General features: G+C 38.7%; 3 long non-coding RNA genes across 5 annotated transcripts; 1 reads left to right on the forward strand and 2 right to left on the reverse strand.

Annotated features, from left to right (window-relative positions):
* Positions 1–772: 772 nt before the first annotated feature.
* On the reverse strand, positions 773–9,145 carry LOC136268442 (uncharacterized). The gene is made up of 4 exons (XR_010707009.1): positions 8,988–9,145; positions 1,964–2,157; positions 1,208–1,316; positions 773–1,071 (listed from the first exon to the last, which is right to left on the reverse strand). It is a non-coding gene; the product is annotated as an uncharacterized lncRNA (long non-coding RNA).
* LOC136268440 (uncharacterized) lies at positions 9,069–19,235 on the forward strand. The gene is made up of 6 exons (XR_010707005.1): positions 9,069–9,207; positions 12,826–12,908; positions 12,958–13,658; positions 14,496–14,597; positions 18,702–18,766; positions 19,082–19,235. It is a non-coding gene; the product is annotated as an uncharacterized lncRNA (long non-coding RNA).
* On the reverse strand, positions 18,584–25,183 carry LOC136268441 (uncharacterized). Of its 3 annotated transcripts, none has more exons than XR_010707008.1 (6): positions 24,975–25,183; positions 23,305–23,347; positions 19,747–19,850; positions 19,289–19,698; positions 19,174–19,223; positions 18,584–19,107 (listed from the first exon to the last, which is right to left on the reverse strand). It is a non-coding gene; the product is annotated as an uncharacterized lncRNA (long non-coding RNA). The 3 variants fall into 3 exon arrangements; XR_010707007.1 differs by having other exon boundaries at positions 18,587–19,223; positions 19,289–19,468; positions 19,528–19,698; positions 24,975–25,175; XR_010707006.1 differs by having other exon boundaries at positions 18,586–19,223; positions 24,975–25,179.
* Between the last annotated feature and the right edge of the window lie 1,028 nt (positions 25,184–26,211).

Here is a 26,211-nt window from a genome sequence, read left to right on the forward strand (position 1 = left end):
GACCGTCCACTCCTTACCAACTATTTGAGAACACCCAACACAACATGATCCATCCACTAAACGAGTCAAAATGGGATCTACAATACCCAGTGTTTCCAGAGCTACATCAATTTATTCCTTATTAAAACCCAATGACTTTGAATTTGTACTATGAAAACTGTCAATAGTCATTATGATGCCATCATATCATTCAAAGTGGTATCAACACAACTATACTGTAAGTTGATCAGAGTGAATTGATTGACTCAACTGATTAGAGCAAAGAATTCACTGGTTAACAAGTTTCACTATGTACTTTAAAATATAACTACATATTGATATCTTAACTGAAATATTTTGCAAACTGCCACCATCAAAAATTTTGAGGGGGGGGGGGGGGGGAAATTTTGCTTCTGCAGGATGCAGTAATGCTATTTTGATCAGGCTGTGAAGTTCGAGGGAGGAAATTTTCGTGCATAGGCAGGATAGCTGCCGATCCACAAATTTGTAAAAAAATTTCCCCCTCAGAAAAACACTATAATCATGGTATTTTCTAAATCCTTATTTACCAGATCTAGGTATGGTATGTAAGATTTTGTTGAGTACGGAACCTTTACTTCTAAGTGCATGAGTTCATCACTAAATAGTCTTTGTGGCAATTAAAACTGAATAATAACCAATTGCTACACATCGGGTTGGGTTGTATACCCAATACAGAGAAACCTCATTAGTAGTGTAATCTGTAAGACCCAAATAAGTGGCCTCCTTATTGAGATTTTTTGAAAAACCAACAGCTATGTATGTGATCATAATTTGGTCATGTTGGTGCATTTATATATATTCAGACTGTTAAAAAATATAGCTACTTAACTTTCAGTTCATTGTACGTACACATGTATGACTTTACAGTCTTGAGGTAGCGGTACGCAGTGGCTAGTAGAGCACAGGTTTACCAACGCATGTAGCAGTCCCTGTAGCATGACTTCTTATGTTGTCTCTTAATGGATGGAGTACAAAACGTAACACCAGTTCTCAAAGTTCTCCTTAATTATCAGCTATTGATTCAACTCCATCAAGGTCATAACATCTTTGCTGTGATAAAAAAAGTAAAGAATTACAGTAAGAATTCACCCACAGTTTGTTGTATGTAGTGATGTAAACAGAGTAAAAATAAAACGGTGATGTTGTTACAGTTATGACATTCAACATAATGATGACATTGACATACCATATATGTAGCGCTAATATTTGATGATTGAAAAGTTTGACATATTGGATGATTGAGCATGTTGAACAAAATAATCAGTGATCAAAATTTCTCATGTTCAACTTTCACACTATAGAGAACAAAAAACATGAAGTATTTATACCCTCATAAGGTTATTGAAGTATTTACTGAAATGCAAATAAGCACAAAAAATTATCAGGCCTAGGTTCAATACTTCTTTACAATTTATTTAACCCCCATACAATTTTGTATGAAATGTGTAGGGTGGTTGTGTATGCCTGCATGTATGGTTTATCTGGACACTGGTGATTACCCAATTCATGCCTCAAACTGCAACATGATTGACTTCACAGCATACAGGGATGAAAGCATAGGCTATTTCAATACAATAATATCTCACGTGTTGCAAAGTTTACAATGAAACCTGTTTAATCAGGTCATTTGTTTAAAATTGTTATTGACAAATATGTGTCATTTGTGTACAAAGATACCACGACTGTATCCCTCTCCCAGAGTGCTGTTCTTGACCCCTGACATGAGTAGTCAGGCCTACATTTAGAAAATGACTCGAGGGAGGGTAAAATACAGTTTTGTCAGAATGGGGGGGGGGGGGGGGGGCAATAGTGTAAACATCTGTGTGCATACTTTTATGGGCATGGCAGCTAGGAGCAGGAAATATTTGCATTTTAGACTCTTATATGCACACTGCTACTGGTGCATTCTGAGGTACTGTACCTGTGTAGTTACACTACTCACCTTGCACATCAATATGAGCACAATGGACAATGATGCCATCACAGCACAGCAGTATGATCCAGTAGCACAGACCCTTAGTGTTCCCAGTCTCACTGAGTACTGTCCCATCTCTGGTCCATTGTAGTGATGAATTGTGGAGGCTCCATATTGAGCACGTTACCATCTGTGACAACTTGGTCACCAAAGAAATTATTCTATAAGAAAATAAATTTGTACTTATACATAGATGCACACACAAAAAGCAAAAAAAGCAAAGTCTTCGGCAGCCGTACTAACACAGCTATTGCCGTCCAGTGAGCCAGCACTGGGATGTCTGTGCACCACTCAGGCACTTGAGCCTTGTGTAGGCAAATCCTCCTGGGACAGGGCTATTAATCTGCAGGAGGACTGTCCAGGTCTCATAAAGAGAGGTCGTGGAACCCAAAGTTCCACAACGACCTCAACACCGCTAAGCATACACACACACAAATTATAGTGACCATGCTGGTTCCAAACATATTGTAGCTAAGGTGTATTTCATTACCACAATAAGACCACCTCACATAGGCACTTAAAGGTCATACTTTGCTTCTTTTAATATACAGAAAGTGACTTATGTATGCAAGGGTTTATAACATAATTATTGAGGAGTGTCCTACTCCCATACACCCCTGTAGAAGAGCATATTTTAAAGTGAGTGATGTAACGACTAAGTGTGGTTTAATGTGATATACAAGAACCTATAAAGTACCGTGTCGCTCAAGACAGCTGTGAATGGCCAAGCAACAATTGCCTATAAGGAAATGTCTAAACCCATGACAAGAAGGTATGCTTGTAGTTTGGTGAGAAACACTGAGGAGCTTGAGTTAGTTTAGTTGCTAGTGACATTGCTGGCATGTGTACAATCAATATTAATTACGAAAAGACATACAGTACCATCATATGTCTTTCTACAGGAGTATACGAAAGTAGAATACTCTCCTCAGTATAATTATATTACGAATTCTTGCTTAAGGAAATTGTAGTGTACTACGCACACTTTACTTGCATTTGTAATACTCCACATATAATGCATATTGTATGAAGAAGGTAGTCGCACAGTTCATTGTAGCGCTAAAATAAATAAATGGGTACTCGTTAAGGATTTTAGTATTCAGATAGTAAAATTGGTGCTCAAGTACTCGTTGAGATCATGTGATCGAACTCACATGATGCATTTTTTTATCTGGCAGTGACAGTGTGGAGTTTGATTGAAGCATTTTGGTTGTCAGGAACACTTACCGGGTACTTTAATGCATCATCACTGTTACTTAAAAGCTTTAAACTGCATATGATATGCTTCAACATAGGTATGGTAAGTATTCGTGATTACTCGATCATTAATGCTACAGAGTACTCGAATACTAAAAATCCATGATCATTTCAGCCCTAGTTCCTTGTATCAGGAACCACTAGGATACAATTACGTGGTCTTGCTAATGTGCATCTTACCTACCTTCAGTGCAATCACTACAATGTGATGGACTTATTTATGAGGTCATGAAGCATGCCTCAGTTTGGTCACTGCTTCCCATACAAAGACATTGTAATAGTGAGTTAGTAGTTACGCTAGATGTATAAGCAAGGTTGCATTCTAGTATACACACTTTATAAAGAGCTATGAACATTTCCTAACAGGGGTGTCACATCATAGATAATACACCTCCCTAGATATGAAACTAATCACGTGCGCGCATGGATACAATGGAAGGCTTGTGGTTCCGCCCTAGTTTCGCGTGTCTAAAAATGCGACAGGTGGTAGGAGCGCGTTAACAGTGATGAATTCTTATAAGTGTTGCGGTTTATTAATAGAAGTCATTCAGTGAATTATGCGCTACTGGAAACCACAGTTGACAGGTTGGTTATTGAGTTAACTTTTTGGTCAGTATAAGTTGTGTACGCGTTTTCAGCCAAACCATTCATAGTACCATGCTACTGCTATGTAAAATGGTGTTTCTGTATTGAGTTGTGTGTCACGTATTAGGTTTTAACATTTAAAGCCCGTTTTTTTAAGCTCGACACACTTATATTTATGTACGCGTTTTTTCAGTGTGTATTGAACCCTGAGCTTTGAATTTTTTTATCATTTAATCCTTATATTATGAAGTGTGTCATGAAACCCAAATATTTGTTGCAGCGTGTTTGTGCGTACCAATAAGTCCAATTGACATTATGCACTGACTTCATGCAGGCTATAGCCCCGCCTTGGATTCGCACGGCACATAAATCACTTGCAAAGCCGTATGATAATTTTTCACTCTGGAGACAACTATTCTCTACTATTTTTGTGTTGATCCGGTAGCTATGCAGGCACTGGTAATTATACTGTTTGCCATGGGAATAATAATTATAGTTATGAAGTGTTTAAATCACCACCTCCAGTGGAGTTTTCCCAAGCACAATGCTGCATCACAGCAAGTTTATCAATAATACTGATATGACAGAATTCTAGATGCTAGCTGGGAATAGCACAGGATGGGGAAGAGGGGCTCACATCGCATTGGAAGGAAGTATTAAAATGAACGAAACTTGAGGAAAGGGAGGAATGATGATGATGCAGAAGCAAATAATGAAGTGGATGAAGTAAGTGATGATGCCGCAGAAGCAAGTAAAGATGAAGTATCATGGATTCCTCAAGAGTTAGAAGATGTTGCTAATGAAATTGATTTACAAGTAGAAACGGTAAGAACTATTACTAAATGTCAGTAATATCCATATGTCACGCTCTTCATAGGAATCACCGCTACAGGCTTGTCACACAATTTTAGTGCTTGTTGTTCAAAAATCATTGGTTTATGGTGGAAGTAGCAACATAGCTAAGAAGTGGAAGAGTACAGTTTCATTGTCTCCACTATCCAGACCATTGCCAAAGCGGAGATGCACAAAGCTAATACAGTGAATTTATTATACTTGTTATGACTCTACCATGTATGAACTATGTGCAATAATCATAGTATATGTCACGTTACTGTGACATGTAATAATAAATTCAGTAGTACCTGTTTAATAAACTTAATTCCATGTTTAAATTTTACTAGTGTAATTCTTTACGTATACCTTTTGTCCCTTTAATGTTCTTTTTTGTAGCAGCCTTGTACTGTTCCGATAGTTTACTTGCAACTGAAAAGCCTCTAATAGTGAACCACTCCTGTACAGTTTCTCGTAACAATGTAACTGACAGATTGTTTTCTGACAAATCAGTTACTAGCTCCCACAAAAACAACACATTCTCATCTCCTGTAACTTCACACATCACTCTCGTTTGTTTCACCTACCTCCAGCAATTTGTAGGCGATCACCTCCATGGCCACAAAGAATCTGTACGTATCATCTGATACGTGCTGCAGTGCTCCTTGATCATTAGCAATGGTCCAAGTCTTCAAATAGTCTAAGCATGCGTCTGTAGTTGTGGTGTATCTTCAATAGTATTGTGGCCAACCATATTTAACAGAGCACCTATAATAACTGGGGATTGACTACTTGAGCCTCTTCTGTGTTTCTTCATGAGTTTATGGACAACATATCCTGCTGCATAGTGAATGGCATTCTCTTCTACCACAGTCAACTGATGGCATGGCTCAAACTTTACTCCTGGATCACCAGCACCCTGCACATCAGTGCCTTGTACATCAAACAGTCTTCTGTAATTGTCTATAACTAGTGCCTGGTGCCATACAACTGATCATTTCCCTAATACATTGGAACCTCAGTTATCCAAACCTTTGGGATCAGAGATGGTCCATAAGTCTAAAAAGTCCATATCTCTGAAACTTAAGCATAAATAACCTTAAAATAGAAACATTAATATTTCAAATACCCTAATAGAACAGTCACTTCTCTAATAGAGCAGTTATTTCTGTGGTTCGGTTAACCGAGAATCCGGATAAGTGGGGTCCGGACAACTGAGGTTCCACTGTACTACATTATATACAACAATACCTGCTACTCAGTAAAAGTTTTTCAGTGGTCACAAGCAATGATTAAAGTGTTTAACAGAAAGTGCATGGCATTTGAAGTCCATTCATTAAAAAATATAAAAACAAGTGCAAGAATATGGCCAATACTTATCCATTACTTGCTTCCCATTACCCGCCTGCATGCCACTTTTCCTTCTGCATTGGTTATTGTAATTAAGATTTATTATTTTTGTGTTAAACATCAACATACTCTAATAGAGCAGTCAGCAACTATAAAACTCAGCTAACCATTATTTTAGGCCACCAATATTATTGTAGATTCCTTGTTTCCTTTCACCCACCCACATGGTAATTTTAGAGCCACATGCAAATTTATTACTGCATTTGACAGTCACATGACCTAAATATTAATACTAACAGAAAGTTTAGTTGTGTGGTCATGTCATTAGGATGAAGACTGGGTAATTGGACTTTCATGTGATTTTTGGATGTTGTTTAGTGTATGGAATCTGGGCAAATACTAGCAGTGAATCTTTTCAAGTACCTCACTATTACTATTACCTTATTCAAGTACCTCCCTCACTATTAAACTGAATGCTTTCAAGGGAAGCAAGGAATCTTAATATTGTCAGCCTAAGGCCAATGAAATTTGATTACCAGTTTCACGTCATCGCCCGCATGCTTTTGATACACCCGCATGGAATTTCATTATTGGTATTTCAGATTGAAATACTCTAATAGAGCAGTCACTTTTACTCTAATGGAGCAATGAGCTAGACTCTAATGGAAAATCACTTGTTATATGGATTAGTAACGTATTTTAGCTATTTAATGCAAGAGTAATGAATGTAGACTCACTTTTTTTGGCAGAAATCTTCATGTTTGAGATGTGTGTTTTGTTTTTAGAAAATAATGAATAATAACCGCCCACCCGCATCAAATTTTCAAAAATCTGAGCGAGAAACTGGTAATCAAGTTTCATTAGCCTAAACGAGGTTGGAGTACCTGCCACAAGATGCATTCATTACAGCTACCAGCCCTCTCCTCTCCCAAACCTCTCAGTAGCACAGGCAGTCGCTCCGCTTGGTATAAGTAAAGAGTTCTACAAGCTTTTGACTTTCCTTGCTCCTTCTTCTTTACTCTATAAAATGTCTCGTTAAATTTTACATCATCCGGCCCAGCACAGAGAACTTCAGTAGACTCTAGTCTCTTTTAACAGCTTGCAGACCGGCACCATAGATAATGCACGTAATAAAGGATTGGCAATGCGCATAGCAACTATTTGACAATCCTCGTTACGGTCGTATGGTCGCATGACTTATGTCACTTATGCGCATCTATTGTCATAATACGCATGATATGGCTACCCGACAGAATGAATGTTCCACTTTATCATTCCCAGTGCTGTTATTTCGCTATCCAGTAGTAGAGAGGAACTACTCATGTAACCAGTATCGATCGTAGTGAGCTACCAACCAGCGGATTTTGGGCACGGCAGCAACTTGGTGAGTCGAGGGGGGTGGAGTCTTAGGCCACTCCAATTTGTTATGTTTCTGGTCATCTGAAGTTTAGTTTTAGGTGCGGGCGGGCAGAATTCAGCAACAAAGCAATAATGAAGTGACTGCTCAATTAGAGTAATTTTGTGATTTTCTGACTTTTTATTAGAGTATATCGATCTGTACTATGCACTATGTTCATTTCTTGCAGGTTTTCACTGATAAAAGACATATAGTGACACGTAAGCTGTTAGATTTAGCATGTTTGTAGCAGCCTAATATTTGTTTCTGAAATCCAGCTTTTTCAAAAATCTGATGCGGGCATATTCCCCATGTATTTATGAAATTTCACTTTCTGTAAAAAAGGATGCGGGCGGTGGACCAAAAACATAATTACCAATTGGAGTGGCCTTACCGTGGCACATGAGTATCGACTCCTATAAAGGATTCGATGCGCTCCTGGTAGCCAGCTACAGTAAGGATGGGCTATGTAAACCAGGATTTGTGTGGACTGTTGCTCGTTTAGGGCTTCAGCAGCGAAACTACTTTATGTATCCAGTGGCAATGATTTTTTTTTTAATGGAGAGCTCGAGATGGATATTGTGTGTGTACTGGGAATTTGTTTCCCCAGTAAACACCAGGTACCCATTGATGTTGCTGTGACAGCTCACCAGGTCCCTGGGCCAACTGCATACAGCGTGAATAAAGTTTCTTGTTCAAGGAAACACTAAATTTGCATAACTAGGAATCAAACCTGGAACCTTTCAATTACCAGGCTAGTGCTCTAGCCACTTGGCTATGCTGCCTTACTGTCCTTGTCCCAACTTAGTTGTCGTTGTGGAACTTTGGGTTCTGCGACCTCTCCCTGTGAGATATAGTCCCAGGAGGATTCTGCACAAGACTCTAGTACCTGAGTGGTGCACAGGTATCTCAGTGTTTGTTTGCTGGGTGACAATAGCTACTAGGGTGTGTGGTGGAGGACAAGAGTTTAACACTCCATTCTGTTTTTGTCATGTTGTTCACATGTGATGTGTTGTTTCATTAGGCCATACATGTCGTGTTGCGTGGGTGACTAGGGTCACCAATGCCGAGGGGTCAGACACTCAGAAAATCCCCGAAATTCAGCTATCTTTTATTAATGCGTATGCTGTTGACAACTGTTACTGTTACGTGTATTATCTATGCCGGCACCTGGACGTCAGTTGCCATTTTACCAAGGGACGCGAAACTAGGGCGGGACAGGTGGTGCTTATTAGTTTCATATCTAGGGGGAGTGTATTATCTATGGTCACATAGACACATATAGTAGGAATATCTGCAACTGCCGTCAAACTATCGTCCAGTCAAAATTTTCCCCAATGTGGAACTTTTCAAGTAAGCACTTTTCAATTGTGGGTTTCGGGCTTCATCCTTGACTGTAGCACAAACTTAGCAGCCTTGGCCTTTGACTGCAGCTACAGATCTACCATTCTACTGCCAGCACCTTGCATTCCTTCTTCCCCCCTTCCCTCGTATTTTACTTTCTGGTTTACAGTGTAGTGTATCTAGCAACTCACGAAACTACTGTCATGTATGTTGGTATACCCTACTTACCATCTCTAGCAAAGTCCTAGGTAGTCTATGCTGGCATCATAGATAATACACCTCCCTGGCATCATAGATAATAGACACCCCTACCTGGATTGGAAGCACACGTATAGTGCCCATACAAAACTACTGTTCTATCAGCGTTTCGCGCCTGAAGTTTTCAAACACTGTTTTTCATTCGATGATTCTGTTTTACTGTCTGGATACAGCTCGGTTGCTTTAACTAGTGAGTTTAATAGATTATTTCTTGGGTGTTTAAAAAGTATTTGAACATGTTTGTGAAAATGGCGGGGTGAACAAGTTTAGTTTAAGGCTGATGCTTATTACTAACTAATGCTACGTGTACTGGTATGTGTTTCATGGTATATTCGCTCCAGTTTAGTCAAGTATCACCTTTCGCGCTTGTCAAACTTCTAGCTAATACACATCAGTACACCCACTATGAATAGGCCAAACCTTACATTCCATAGCGGTAGGTTTACTACTCACCAGTAAGCAAAACATGTTCTTATAAAATATACCCCGGTACTGTGTACAGTATAAGGGGCGCGAAGCGCGGATAGATTAGGTGGCGCTTAGAAGTTTCCAATCCAGTATGGGGTGTCTATTATACGATGGCCCTGGAGGTCGCGCTATGCGCTATGTGACTAGCACTATGTGCCATGCGCTATGTGTCCTTTAAGCGCCCCAAGATCGCCTGCTTCGTTTAGGACAGGAATAACCCTTTAATCGACTGATGAGCGAAGTCATCAGTGCTACTGGGCATTCTTTTGGACTTGACGGTCTCTAGTAAGATGATAACGACGGAAAACATCAATCATTAAGGTGTGTATCAATAGAACAATTCACTCTTGGTGGTTTAACACTAGTCATAGACATACAGACCTTAGGTACCTAAATTTATGGTAGCAAAGTTTGTCATTTAATCTTACGTGCATGAGTGACAAGGATGATGCTAAGTGAAGTTTTGTCCAGCTTCTGCACTAGCATTTGCATAGCAAAGAGTCAAATTTGGTGTAATTTAATATTTTAAACCTTTGTTAATGTTCCACTATGAAGAATTTGGTGCTGGAAGAGGAATCCCATTATATCATAGAAACAGAGGGGGTCCTATAGTACTCTGATTAAAGATAATGGCCCAATAGTGGTCACTTTTGCTAATGCTGACCAGAGTGGGCAAAATCTATATGCGACTGGGCCTACAAAAATAAGGCATGTGGGCACATGATTTTTGCCTAATTTTTCAAAGTGTCATCACTCATAACTTTTTGTAATTGCAATGCAATTTTCAGCTCTTAGTAAACATTTACCGTATAGCCTAAATATTTCGAGGTTGAGCAGTGTTGCTAAAAATACAATTTTCGCAGATTTGCAAACACTCCCAAAATGTATTAGATTATATGGAGGTCTAAATATTTCAAGGCTAATATTTTTACTGATAACCCCCAAAACTGCAAAATCAAAATTTTCCACTTCGAAATATTTAGGCTATACGGTAATTGGCTTTATGATGCAATCTACAGAATGTAAATAGTGTATCCAGTACTGAGATATAACCTGTTATGTGAAGAAGTGTAGTTTGGGCCTACATGCCCTATTTTCGCAGGCCCAGTCACATATTGTTATTGACGGGCTATACAATCCCATCACGGCCTAATCTATAGAGATATGCACAACTTTACAACCAAAAACATTCTAATAAAAATGTGATGTCACTACGGTGAACGAATGTATTGTAGGTATGCATAGAAAGTATGAATCGTTAAAAGAGTTTCTCCAGAGTTGTAGACTCTTTTACATGTATAACAGAGTAACTGGAACAAGGAGCCCCATCTGTAGTTCATGTGGCAAGTTTTAGTCTGAGCCGCATTTGCTACCCGTACTTTTGTATGAGATTCACTATAGTCATTCGCCATCAAAAATTCTTGGGCACACTGCTAATCTCATTATGTTATTGATCATTTTTCGTTTTTCGTTCAAATAATAAATGTGCATGACCTCTATTCTGCAGACTGGACTCACGGACTACACGGGAGCAACAGCTAATTCAACGTTTTCTTCATTTGTGCATTGTAATCAAGACTAAGTATTACCACAAACCAATCAATTCACATTTTCACACATAGTACTAGATGGGACCACACCCTCAAGTGTAGCGTCTGATATTGGAATACACACTCGTACAAGCCAGCATTTATTTATATATAACAACCAGCTAACCAATCCCACACATGGAACTAGTCTGGGGCACAACCTTAAGTCTAGCTGTCTTTCCCAATTTATTAGAAATGTACAACACAACCCTGTCTTGGTCACGTGTAAAAAATGGGATAACGCCTCATCAGGTAAACTTGAGACAGACAGCCAGACTTGTGGTTGTACCTCTGACTAGTGCAACATGTGAATTGATCAGTTAGCTAGTTGTTATAAAAAAATTTCCACTGATAAGAATGATTTAAAAGAGAATACACACATACAAAAATAAATGATAAATAAAAAGATCAAAGAAAATCAGTCAAGTGTATCAATCCTGTCCTCTGCACAAACAAGATCAATGGCAGCAGATTCTTTGAGTCCAAAGTGATGGTATATCCTCTCAAATATGTAACAGCTGAGCAGAGTAGTGAAAAACTCAGCTTCCACCTTAGCCATTAAAGTGTCTTACTGTAGCACTGTCCATTTTTTTCTGACAACTTTTATTAGAGTAGCAATAGAGTGGCAATAGCAATAGAGTAGCAATTGTTATAAATGATTGCCATCTATTACGAATGTGAATTCCAATAAATAAATTGGTGCAGACGTTGTACTTGAGGCTGTGGCCCCGTTTAGTATTACGTATGAATTGATTGGTTTGTGGTAGTATTACAATACAAAAATGGAGAAAACATTGAATTAGCTGTTACTTCCCTGAAGTCCATGAGTCTGCCAGTCCAGTCTGCAGAATAGATTTGGCCTCCCATCAAGTCTTGAGTCTGGCATGTACCAAACAGAGGGAAACTTTGGCAGAGGTAAAATTTAATGAATCAAGCAGAATGTCACTGTTGGTAAATCGAGTTATTAGGTCAATGCTGACATGTATATCTACACTCTCTGGAATAGTGAATATGGCATGTAGCACTTGTCACTCATCACATTTTGAGGGTTCAAGATGAGGTTGAGGATACCACATGCACAGTATCTACCTAGCTTAGTAGTCAAGGCAGGCTTGGCTCTAGTTTGATTTTTAAAAAATATTTTTTAAATTTTTTCCCCCAGAGTATCCAGCACCCCTTGCCACCACCCTTAGCACTAGATTATTATTATTATTAAATGATAGACTAAAAAAATTATTGGATTAAGGGAAAGGCACCTGACCTTCTATCAGAGCAAGGTCAAGAGCCCTATGGCTGGGCAAGCAATTGCTGAACTCAGCAGCAAAAAACTAAGGCGACAGCATAGCCAGGCCATAACACTACTGTAAGGAACACCCCGTTTCAAAGGACTTTTGTAAACAACATTAGTACACCCACTCATTCCACCAAATGTGGAAAACACTAACAGTACAAAAGAGCCCATCTCAACTTCTCTGATCCTTTGCTCATGTTTTTAGTTTGATGCCAGTCCCAGTAGCCCTTGGTTGAGCAAAAAATTGTTTAGTTCACGGCTTGGTTCACTGTTTTCTTCACTAGCAAAATAATTATGTGGATGGGAAAAATTTGGCAAATTCATGGGCATTGGTCATTGGCCAAATTTTAACTGTGCCCCCACCCCCTGTGTGTCAGTCATGTGTGAACATTGTCCAGTACATTACTGATTACATATTTTTCCGGTGTGTGTGTTAGCTTAGTGTGTGTAATATTAACAGTTGCTGTATGCTATGGCAGGCGAGTTGCAGTTATCAGTTCTGTTTGATTTTGTCACATGGTACATGCAGACAATCCTGTCAAGGTTAGCAATCATTTAATGCTGGCCATGTGATCTTGTCAATGGTTCACAGGTAGCAAATACAATTGGCACAGTTTCCAGCCAGACAGACATTGATTTCTTCTGCAAATGCTTGTTCTTATAGCTAATTTTACTTTACTTTAGAGTAGTTTTGTAGTTGAATAAGTATAACGGCTGTTAAAGTTGATATAGTAGTGCACCTTTTAAAAATTTCAAGGCAGAAAAGCGTGTTTCAAATACATTGTGTCAAATATATTATTTGCTGAGCAGTCAGCTCTAATAGTGTGTTCAGCTTCTGTGCAAACACTCAATTACAAACACAAATTTAAAGAAAGAAAGTTAGTACCTATGATGATAGATGAGCATTTTCTGGCTGCAGTTATATTAATTTTGGCACTTTGCAGTAAAAATGCATCAACTCATGACGGGTTGATGTGGTATCCTTCTACATTGAATGTGTTCACCTAGGTGATACAGAGAGAAAATATAGTTATTGCTACATACTTTGGGCAAGCAGTAATTTTGAAAAGCTGTATACCAGATTGTTCAAGTTACACCTCTGTGTATTGTTAGTGAAGCCTTGCTAACTCTCGATAAATGACTAGAAAAAAATTTAAGTTTCCACCATGTATGTATCTATTATAACACAACAATGCCAAAGCCGATTTAGACATGTACCAATCACAGCCAGATCACGTGCTCTCATCATTGTCACCACAGAAGCAGTTACCATGACAAGATGGAATCTTTCATGTAATAGTGATACTTGTACCTTGCTCAGATCTGGTGTGACATGTGATCATGAGGCTATGTATGTAGATGAATTAATGCTGCCAAGAGTATATACTCTCCCATTGTTATATTTTTGATAATACTCATGTCAGAAATGTATAATAATTTTTATATAGTTATGTTCATATACCGGTACACAAGCTGTAGTACAACTCCCATTTGTAATCCCCAAGGAACATTTAGATTGAGGTATATAATACCCGGAGTTGGGATAGTTACTTCGGAAAAGTAACTAGTTACGCGTTACTCTTTTATCCCATGTAGCTTAGTTACAGTTACTGTTCTAAAGGTAACTAAATACTCTAGTTACTAGTTTCTTTCACAGTATATATTATGACTTGTTTTTAGCTTTTGTAACATGAATTTTGCTCAGATATGCATCATGTAGGGATGCAATACATATGTGCACTTAAAATAACCATTCTGTGGCTGTTTCAGGTCAGTTTTAATTATTGCTATGTCTCTTACTCAAGCTGAGTCATAGAGAACGTTACACAGAATCTGTCTACTTATTGTGGCTGTAGCATATATGGCACAAAAATTGAAGTGCTCTTGCTTTAAAAGCATAATTAGTTATACTTACAATTGTAACTTAGTTACTTTTCAGACAATTACTCCAAGTTACTAGTTACAAAGCAAGTAACTATTATATTACTAGTTACTTTAAAAGTAGTCAGTTACGTAACTTAGTTACAAAAGTAACTAGTAACTCCCAACTCTGATAATACCTACATATATACGTAAGGACAGTAATTTCATAACTTAGTATAATAGTGCCTGTTTATTGTTTATATACAGGAGGCTGGCTGTGCAGTTGTGGATCCATACATGTTAATAATACAAGACCACAGACTTACAACCTGTGGCTATTGTAAACACCACCTGGCAGGCTATAGCCAAGTATGTTGACACAGAACACTTAGTCTGTGACTATGTGAATATGCAGTTTGTATATATACTACTTCACTCAGCTGTGAGTATAATATGTCACTTAACCATTATATCTTAACTATGTCACTGTGACTATTTAGTCTCATTTGGCTAGACTGCTTTTGTGTTGGGGTAGGAAAAAATCCCAACACCAGTGCCAAAAGAAAAGTGTGGTCTGGCCACGTGAGAAAAAAATGGTCTGGCCTTGAATAGTATAACTGCAAAGGTAAGGTGAATACAGAAGGCCTATAGTGGTGGCTACCAACCATGAAAAATAACATTGTACAAAACTGATAAATAACAAATAAAAGACTGTGATTAGCTACACAAAAGTGACGTAGTAAAACTATCAAAGAAATCAGAGCACAAAACTACTGCTTCAGTTTTATTGGAATTTATAAACTCAAATGTATTTTTACAAAGTTAATAACAGCAAATTAGAGATTAGGTATGTCAATATTCATATTTATTATAATGTCGATATTCATATTTATTATAATTCATGACTGGAATTAAGTATATTCCTTTGTTTTAAATACAGAAATAAAAACTGCTAATGAGAAATCCCATACAATATACCATTAATTTTATTTTTAGGAACATTGCGTATTCATACATTGGAATCCAGTTCTGGTTATCTCACCACAATTATTTAGTTACGTGTGGAAACCTAGAAAAACAATTTTTTGCATAGTGGTAGCCACATGCAGCTAGCCTACAAAGTCAATTAGCAAATCTGTGATATTGTACTCTCATTCAACACAATATAATATGGATCTTGCGCTTTTGAGTCCAGCCTGTATATTACATGAATAGTACTGAACAGACAAGATTATGAATAGCTGATTGAAAGTACAATGGGATACTCCTACATGCATTAATACATACGCTAACCTTCCCTGAAAATTAATTTGCAAAAACATGTACGTAGCTAAAGCTCTAACATAACACACATAGCTTTACACAGACGTAATAGAATGCAATCATTACCATAAAAATTAATAATGATACAAACCAATTAAAGTATCAGTTCTCCTTGATTAAACATCAGAAATGTCTGTTTATATAATAGACTGCATGCAAGAATGGAAATATTTGTTAACAAAGCCACCGATCATTTGTCACCATTAAGTCCAGTTTGTGCGTACTGAATGTATTAAACAGTAAGTTGACCATATCTCCATGGAAGACTGTATTGTATATCAGGCTAAAATTTTAACATAAGATAGATGAACACCCATTGCCTCCAATGCTCCACAGGTGGTCTGTGGCATATTAATGAAATTTTCCTGTAGGGCCACTCATACATAAATTAACATGGTCTTTATAAAGAGGTGATCATTATTAATAGGTATAATGACTAGGTGAAATTTAATGTATAGTTTGATTCCACCACCATTTCATTCCACTTAATCCAGACAACTAAATTGGGTTATATTAAATCAAGCTTTTCTACATAACATGTATCATTATCTAAAGACTTAGTTTTAGTCATTTAGATCACATAATCACCCAATTTGTAAGTTAATTGCTCCTAGCAAAATTAAAGATGCTGTGGGAACTTCACAGAAAGAATGTTTAATGGTTTGTTCCTTTATCCAAATGTGCAAAAGACGCAAAAAGTTTAATTTCATTTTTCTACAACTTTTGCCTTGTGTGGAAAAGGATGTAGTAGAGCTCCTAAGCACATTTTTGTGCACTTTTGATGAAAGCATGAAACTTGGTACATAGTTTATATACACCATAAAGGTCATTTTCAGAAAGGGAGCCACCTCATATTTTGACCTTTGGTGACCTTTGTATTCAATTTTATACTTAAAATTGGCAGTTTTTCCTCTATTTCACTTATAATTGGCTCAAGATCTACAAACTTGGTACCAAATTAATGCTTTTACTCTAAAGAGCAAGTTGATACTTACAGAAAGTGCATAGTGTACTTTGTTCCAAAGTTATAGACATTTTTATAAGTAACAAATGCCATTATTTTTCTTGCCCACGTGTATACTTTAAATATGTAAAAAGAAAGGTTTCTTATTCAGTGATCATATAATTTGGCAGCTAATCACCTCAATTGGGCATGAGTATCAGGAGCAGACCCATGAACTATCAAAGGATGCATATAGGGTACAATATAGCTATAGGGGGTGAAGGGATAAGACTTTCACAGTATATAACAGTAGAGGCATACTGAAACCAAATAATTCTATCAACTAAATGGGTATGGGCTAAAGTTGTAACAAGGAACCTACAGAAGTATAAAGAATTATAAGATTATTTGCATGGAATCTCTGTTGCTGTTAGACTCATGCACTTCCAGTTATGTTGATGGTTTGGAATATGTACGTATCTATAAAATTACCTTAGGAAGAGCTTTATGTAGAATTGGTGTACAAGTATAAAAGTGCATTTGAAGACATTTGAAATGTTCCTTGCTGGTTGGTCTAATAGTTACTTAGATGCACGTTCGATTTATGACATTGGGTCCAGTCATGCATGCAGTGTCACTGTTCTATAATTTCAATTTGTATTCCAATGTGTAAAGACAAGCCACATTGCATTGGGTGATATGTAATTATAGCTACTCCAGGCCAAACTGAAACTAACCATGTTAGAAAGGCTCTATTGCTGTATAGGTTAAAAATATTGATGGACAAAATTTTCATGAGTGAATGAGACAAATTTGTGAAAACGTAATTGTGATCATGAATGAATATCGGTGAGGTTATATTTTGCTAGGCTGCACAATCTAGAATTTCATGAACAAAAATGTGAAAATCAATTTTCACATGATTTTGTTCATCCCCTGATTCTGCCTATATAGCTATAGTCTGGTATAATAAGTGGCTTTTTGGCTGAACCTTGCAATATGGTCTATAGTTTATTTTATGCCACAAAATATTTCTCCATACTATGGACTACTCAAATTTAAATCACCTGCTGGACCTCCATCAGCATTGGGAAAATTGGGATATTAACTCAGGAAATTCTAGTATTTTGGTCATTCCATGCTATCAAAGAAATTAAAATGTTAACCCACTCTTTTCAAATTTCTTCTCAAAGTCATACACCAAGGTTCATTTGATTCCTTACCATGTTATGCCTGTTTGCTTTACTGCATTTGTAATTGCACAATACTTCTAATATTCAACTATACAATGAAACCTGTCCAACTGGATCACTGTATAATAAGGTCACCTGATTTAAACTGACCATTGTAACAAGTCTCTTAATTGTGTCATTTGTGTACACAGTGACTTTAACATGTTTAATGCAACATAATATGGCAGAGGTGACCGGAATGAACAAGTTCACTATTACTTTTATGCTGTGAGCGATTAAGTAAATTTATACTAGTTAAAATAATGTAATCTCATTAACTAAATGGCTATACACCTGTAAGTAAATTGTCTAAGTTCTGTTTTCAACATCAACTTGACTTACTGCCTTGAATAGAGCACATGTAAAGTAGTAAATGATGGGATCCATTCCAAAATAGCCAAGTTGCAGACAGAATAGCCAAACTGTGAAGTAAATCACCAAGAAATTGCTCCAATAATTAAAATTTCAGCTAGATCAATACTTTTTACTTTTAGTTTATAGCTAACTACAGTTATAGTACCACTACACCTTTTGCACAGCTTGACTGTTATGGATTTGTTGTAACCGAGCACTGTCCCTGTCTACCACTGCATTTCATAGAACACCGGCTGTATATGTAGGTACATGTGTGCATTCACTATTATGAATTATTTGTAAAACCAAATTTGTACCACATATGTGTGCCACACACATACATATGGCAGGCTGTTGCTGACCCCAATATAGTTGATAAGTGCCAATAGAGGAAATCATTAGTGGAGCAATTAGGTGGGAGCAGGAAAGGCTTTTAAGTCTAATTTTGTTTGTGCGATATAATGCTATACGGACTTCAGGTATATATACTCATGGGACACAATTGAAAGACAGAATTTTGACCTAAATGATTGTTAACAAAGATGCGGTTGTTACAGATTTTTTTTTGTCATACTTCGATTCTACCCTTTTTGTATCAATGAACACCTTTTCTTCCAACAGAACTGCCTCCCTTACCCTTTCATCAGGGGACAACAGCATCTTTGATTAGTGGTTGACTAGAGAAGGTGGGTGTGTCACATATCTTTATTGTCAGTACATACCCTCAAGGTATTAGTAATACATAATAATGTTTCTCCTTATGTCGGCAACCTGCAAGAGATGGGTAGCTCATGTGAGTTAGATGGAGGTCTGGTTTAGAGTTTTTTTGCACTGCAAGAAAAACACAAGATTTCAAGCATCAAACTTTTTGTCTCACGTGTTTTCTTCCACTTTAAATTGTGTGACACTCAAGAACCATTAGAATATATGTATATTATATATGCCTGATATGTAAATTATTGTGGACACATAATGATCATTAATTTTTCTTGTCCCAACAGTAATGATCAAGGGAGTTCCCCAGCACCTGTAGTGATTTTTGATTGGATTGACACTAGTTATGTACAATAATTAAAAAATTGTTTAACAATACTATTTTATTATCTGTTAGTATTCTTCCATCTTTGTGGAAACAACCATTACCTGTGCCAAGTATATACGTCAAATCATAATAATGTTAATATCTGAAACAGTCGATTAGAACTCACATTCCATGGAAGAACACACATGTTGTCTACCATGGCAACATAAAACTGATGAGTATCCTGTTCTTGATAGTGCCGGAGGGGTTGGATTACATGATCGCAGAACAAATAAGCAGCCGGACAGGTTGCCTAGCAGTGCATCTACAATGATACTAGTCAGGCAACAACCTGTAAAGTGCTGTCCTGCAACAGACAAACTTTTTATTGTAACTACAAAAACACACGATGCTGATTTGCTCCACCTGGTTGCCATGGAAGTATAATTTTCTTAACCAGTGGAGAAGTGACTATGGCAACTGTAGCAACAGCAACAAAAAAGCTACTACAGGTAGGTAGGATGGTAGGTAGGATCATAGTGGTATTGATAATCCTTCATGAGGACAACAGGGATTTCTGCTTGTGACCAATATGTTCTAAGTATCACATGAGGTTATGTGATTAAGATCACAGCTGGGACACACCTGTAGTGAATAAGATTCTGCAAGGGATTTGTGACATAGCAACAGCAGTAGCCAGTCAGATCGATGTCCATGTCCCTGAAGTGTCTGTAAACTTCAAACAATACCTGTGGAAATATCACACGATTTCACAATGATCCCATATCATGACAAGATAATGTACATAAGTAACTGATCACTATAACAAGGTGGTCTTATTAATGAGGTCATAAAGTATGCATTAGTTGTGTTTGGGACCTACTTGACATGGTCACTATAATGAGGTGGTCTTATTAATGAGGTTGTGAAGTACATCTTAGCTATGTTCAGGACCTGCTTGACATCACTACAATCTTATTAATGAGATCACAAAGTATACCTTGGTTATGTTTGTGACCCACTTGAAATGGTCACTGTTTTATTAATCAGGTTGTGACATGCACCTTAGCTGTGTTTGGGACGTACAGTGGAACCCCTGTTAAAGAGCTCTCCCTGTAAAGGACACTGTACACCCAACCTCCTTATAAAGGACAGTTTCTGCAGTCCCTCTAGACCTTTACCAACTCTGAAAGACGACAACCTCTTTATAACAGTAAAAAATTTCCAAAATTCGGTGGTCCCAAAGTATCCGTTAAATAGATGTTTCACTGTACTTGACATGGTCACTATAATAATATAATGAGGCGATCTGATTAATGAGATACACATTCATTACTGTAGAGCCTAGGGGAAAAGATTTCACTGATTTTGAATATTTGGGGAGAGAACCCTAACCCTAATTTAATAATGCAACTTTTATACATAAAATATCAAGTTCTTCAGTCATCTCCAGTGATACCTGTGCACTATAAAATCAAGGCTTGGTAGTCAATAAGAAGTTGTCTATTAATAATAATTGAGAAACCAAAAGTCCCATCTCATTATACCCCAGCTATTGATTATTCAATGTGTACACTACACACAGGCAAAAGGCAAAGCAAAGCGCCCGGCAGCTGTAGTTCACTTCTGTTGAAAAAGTTAAAAAAAAAGCAATATAATTTTATGAAGCGAATCTCACGAAATATAATTGTCCAAGTGCAGGCCTAAGTTAAGATCTGAAGCTTGCAGCAAAACACAGACATTGCTACCCACTTTACTGGCACTGGGACACCTGTGTGTTACACAGGTGCTTTGAGTCAAATCCTCCTGGGGTAGGACTAGTAACCTGCAGGAGGCTGTACCATGTCTTACAGATGAAGGTGTGGACACCTGAAATCCCAACAGTTGGAATTTGCTTCCCCAGGTACCTATTGATGCTAGGCCACTTCCCCAGTTGACACCAGGCCACCAGGTCCCCATTTAACAGCTGAGTGGACTGGAGCAATGTGAATACAGTTTCATGCTCAAGGAAACAATAACAACACCAATGTAACTGGGAATCAAACATACACACACACACACAAAGCACAGCAAAGGTAAAGGCTACAGTAGCTGTGTAAACCACAGCTATTGCTGCCCAGTGAAGCAGCACTGGGATGCCTGTGCATCACTCAGGCACTTGAGTCTAGTGCAGACAAATCCTCCTAGGGCAGGACTAGTATCCCGCAGCAGGTCTCAAGGAGAGAGGTTGCAGAGCCCCAACTTCCACAACAACTCCAACACCACTAAGGACAGTTGGGAATTTGCTTCTCCAGGTACCCATTGATGTTATAGCTGAGTGGGCTGCTTCCCCAATAGATATCAGGCCACCAGGTCCCCATTTAACAACTGGGTAAACTGCAGCAATGTGAGTAAAGTTTCTTGCTCAAGGAAACAACAACAACAATACCAAAGTGGCGTAACTGGGAATCAAACCTGGGATTTTTCGGTCACCAGGCCATTGTACTAACCACTTGGCTATGCTGCCTCCACACACACACACACACGCACGCACGCACGCACGCACACACACACACAAAAGCCAAAGTAAAGCCAAAGCCTTCAGCTGCCACTAAGCGGTCACACTGCCCAGTGGCCAGCACTAGGGCACCTGTGCGCTACTCAGGTGCTATCGGTCAGCGCAGGCATGCCCTCCTGGGGCAGTACTAGTAACCCGCAGGAGGCTGTACCATGTCTCACAGTTGAAGGTGTGGGCACCCAAAGTCCCACCTGGACCTTCAACTGCTATATGAGACATGGACAGTTGAACATTTGCTTCCCCAGTTCACACCAAGTACCCATTGATGTTACAGCTGGGTGGGCTGTTTCCCCAGTTGGCACCAAGCCACCAGATCCCCAGTTTAACAGCTGGGTATACTGGAGCAATGTGAGTAAAATTTCTTGCTCAAGGAAACAACAACACCAAAGTGGCCCAGCTGGGAATCAAACCTGGAACTTTTCAATTACCAGGGTGTCCACACACCCACACCCACGCACGCACGCACACACACACAAAGCCTCCGGCAGCCATGCAAAACATAGCTATTGCCGCCCAGTGAACCAGCACTGGGATGCCTGTGCACCACTCAGGCACTTGAGCCTTGTGCAGGCAAATCCTCCTGGGGCAGGGATGGTAACCCGCAGGAGGACTGTTCAGGTCTCTTGGAGAGAGGTCACGGAACCTAAAGTTCCACAACAACCCCAACACCACTAAGCGAGACAAGGATAGTTGGGCATTTGCTTCCCCAGTTTACACCAGGCCACCAAGTCCCCATTTAACAACTGGGTAGACTGGAACAATGTGAGTAAAGTTTCTTGCTCAAGGAAACAACAACACCACCAAAGTGGCTCAACCAGGAATCGAACCTGGGACCTTTCAATTACTAGGCCGATGCCCTAACCACCTGGCTATGCTGCCTCACACACACACAGACACACACTTTTTTTTCAATATAAATTGCAGTAACCAGGTGCAAGGCACAAGCTTGGTTAAACAATATATGTGACCGGATCTGCGAAAACCTGACACAATGGCACATTTCTCAAATTCTTTATTATTGAATATTTATAATCTATTTACCCGAGTGCATGCTCTAGCCAAGTTTCAGCCTTGTATGCCAGCAACTTTGGAGTTACAGTGCTACAAAGTAGCAGCAACGGAAAGATCGATTTGTACAGCAAGTATTAGGAAAATAAATTACAGGTGTTTAGAAAAATGACTGTAAGTCTGTAACTTACAAACGCAATGCAGTTCAGAGTTGCAACTTGCACCATCATGTTCACTATGAATAGGGGAGTCCATTGCATGGTGAGTTTTTCTCCTACCACCTTTCTTCACTACATAGAGAGATGAAATCAGCGAAGAAAAATTGATCACATACGACTGCCTCGACATGACGTAAACAAACGCCCATAACTCATGTATCCGCTGTGAAAGAATGATTTTTGAACTCCTCTTGAGTAGGTGAATAAGATGGTACCCATGTTTTTATCATTGCACCAGTTCTTCATAAAGACAGTGTTTTAAAATTTTATGATTTTTTGTCATTTATGCAAACATTTTACGCATTGCAATCAAAAGCCTATACTGAGAATTTAGGCTTGCAACATTCTGTCGGGTTTTCGCTGATCCGGTCACATATCTTTTTTTATAATAATATACAAATGGTTACAAATATAGCTAACCTTATACTGTGCTGGGAGCCTTTTCTTAACAGTGACATGCTACCTGTAAGATACGGACAACAACTATGATAAACAAGAATACCCTTTCCACCCCTTGTACAGTGTGTATGGAGTATTTACATAATATTTTGAATGCCATGGCAACCACATGGCATGCTACAATTTGTATACTGTAATATATGTAATAGGTTGAGACAAATAGTTCGAAGCTTTGAAGGTTCGTTTGGTCTCACTACATTCGGATGCCGCTTTACCCCACCAAAGATTCATTACCATGGATACTAACATGTTAAGCCAGTTGTACAAGTATTGATACTCCTTCTGGCAGTACATTTTTGGTATAGTTGTAGTTCAAACAATGGTTGTACTGGAGTTATAACAAAGTGTAGGAACCTTTACTACAGTGTACACCCTAATAACCATCAAGTATGTTCAATAATTATTGACACAACATTAGTAACAAAGCTTCAAAGCTTTGGTAACATTTCTGAAAGAAGCTTCACAGGGTGTATTTGTACATTTGTTCCAGCCCTAATATGTACAGTAGCTGTCATACAGGCTTAATTCCTATGTATACTTGTGTATGTTGTGTACCATACGCAAGAAACTTGACATAAGAAAAATTGAATCAACCAATTTGTCAAATTTAAACTTGTCAAATGCTCTAAAGCACCTTTAACAGAACAAGTTATATCTACAATTTCTTGACTTTTGTCAACATTTAATTTGTCAAATCTGATGAAGTATGAATTCGTCAAATTTTTCTTACATCAAAATTTCCTTGCGTATGGTACTTGTAGAATAGAGGCGTACGATGATGTATTTAAACACAATGCGTTCCTTTTTAGAATTGTCAAACACGATATGCCCAACAGCATCTCCATAATCTGATAACCCTATTGTAAGATCTCATGAAAATGTCCACTTGTTTATTAAACTATTGCATGGTATATCATTTCCAATGACTAAAGGATTTCTATTGTATGCGCTGACTGCACATAATATCCTCAGAACTATTACAGTATGTCCCAGTATGACAGCAATATCACCCGGATCTGCAGTGAAGCCGAGAACAAGGGTGATACTGTCAACACCCCAGTGCCAATCTGACATAGATTTTAGTAATTTGTTGTTAATCCTCCTCTGTAGTCTATCAGTCCACTCTGCAGAATAGATCAGGCCGTGATGGGATGGATTTTTCCCACTCTGGGCGGTATTAACAAGTGACCACTAATGGCCCATAATCTTTAATCACAAAATCTTTTATCACAGAATATCTAGCTAAGCAGCAAGTTCTATCCTGTTCTTTGTGTGGAGCCCGAAAGTTTAAAAATAATTTTTGCATCTCACGAAATACTAAAATCGATAGTTCTGTGAAGACAACAACCATGCCTCCGGTTTCATGGTGGATCTAGCAATGGGATACTACAATGATCATCCCACAATGGTAGGGGGATCGATTTGTGAAAGTTGATTTTTCGGATTGCGGACCCTAGCAAATGCTAGTGCAGAAGCTGGACAAAACTTCACTTGGCATCATCCTTGTCACTCATGCACGTAATAAGATTAAATGACAAACTTTGTTACCATAAATTTTGGTACCTAAGGTTTGTATGTCTATGACTACAGTGTTAAACCACCAAGAGTGAATTGTTCTTATTGATACACACCTTACTGATTGATGTTTTCCGTCGTTATCATCTTACTAGAGACCGTCAAGTCCAAAAGAATGCCCAGTAGCACTGATGACTTCGCTCATCAGTCGATTAAAGGGTTATTCCTGTCTTAAACGAAGCAGGCGATCTTGGCGCTTAAAGGACACATAGCGCATGGCACATAGCAGTTGTCACATAGGAGTTGTCACATAGCGCATAGCGCGACCTCCAGGGCCACCGTATACTATTATCTATGCTGGCATCAAGGAGCACTCTAATGACTAAGCGCTTACCAAGTGCGTTATTATTTTGAGGCGCTACATCAAGTTGGGTGAATCATAGATAGTAGCGTTACCCCTACTTAAACAGTAACTTACTACCGTCGGGGGGGGGGGGGGCAACTGGGGCATTTTCCCCGGGTCCCAGCCTGAAAGGGGCCCCAGGAGGCCCCATGAAGGGCCCCCCGCAGGGGCGGATCCAGGAGCTGGCTAGGGGAGGGGCACAAACAGGGTAAGTTGTAGGTGGTTGCATGCATGGGGAGAACCATATTCTCTATAGTTCAGTGCTGCTTTTTTAAAGCAGCAAATAATCACCTCTTAGTGGTGTCTCACTGTTGATATTTGCCATTTTGGCCTTTTCAGATGGTTGTGAAGTCTTAAAACTATTTAAAAGGCTTTGGATGTCTTAAATAACAGCAACACGATAATTATTTTTAGAGGCGCTTAGTACGCACGAAGGTGCTGGGTGACTATTTTACAATTAGTTTGACTTCGTTCGCTTTGGTCTCAGGTGAATTTGTAATAAATGCTAGTAAAATTTGCATATTTTCGTAAGTTTTAAACTGATCTCGGTTGGCCTGACATAAAATTTACTAGCTGTTTTAATCAGAAGCATGGCTGGCTCCTCCACAAGGTGGAGGGGGGGGGGGGGGGGGGCATTTGCCCCAAATGCCCCATCCTTGATCCGCCATTGCCCTGAATACCTGTTTAAAAGATCGATATACTCTAATAGAGCAGTCAGATCAAAATACTCTAATAGAGCAGTCACAGTATTCTTCAGAGGAGCAGTGTAGCAAGCTTATAGATAAGGAGATATGGGTTGTGATGGGTAGTTATTGCCATTGCCAGCAGGTTGTGACCTTTTTTTTTCTTTTTTTTAAATTTGGTTTTCACATTACAACTTGGGTCAAGGGCCCCACTTTAACTCTTTGCCCTGGGCCCCTTAATTTCTCTGGGCGGTCCTGACTACCGTA

Source organism: Dysidea avara, chromosome 10 (assembly GCF_963678975.1).
Source record: "Dysidea avara chromosome 10, odDysAvar1.4, whole genome shotgun sequence".
Classification (NCBI taxonomy): Eukaryota; Metazoa; Porifera; class Demospongiae; order Dictyoceratida; family Dysideidae; genus Dysidea; species Dysidea avara.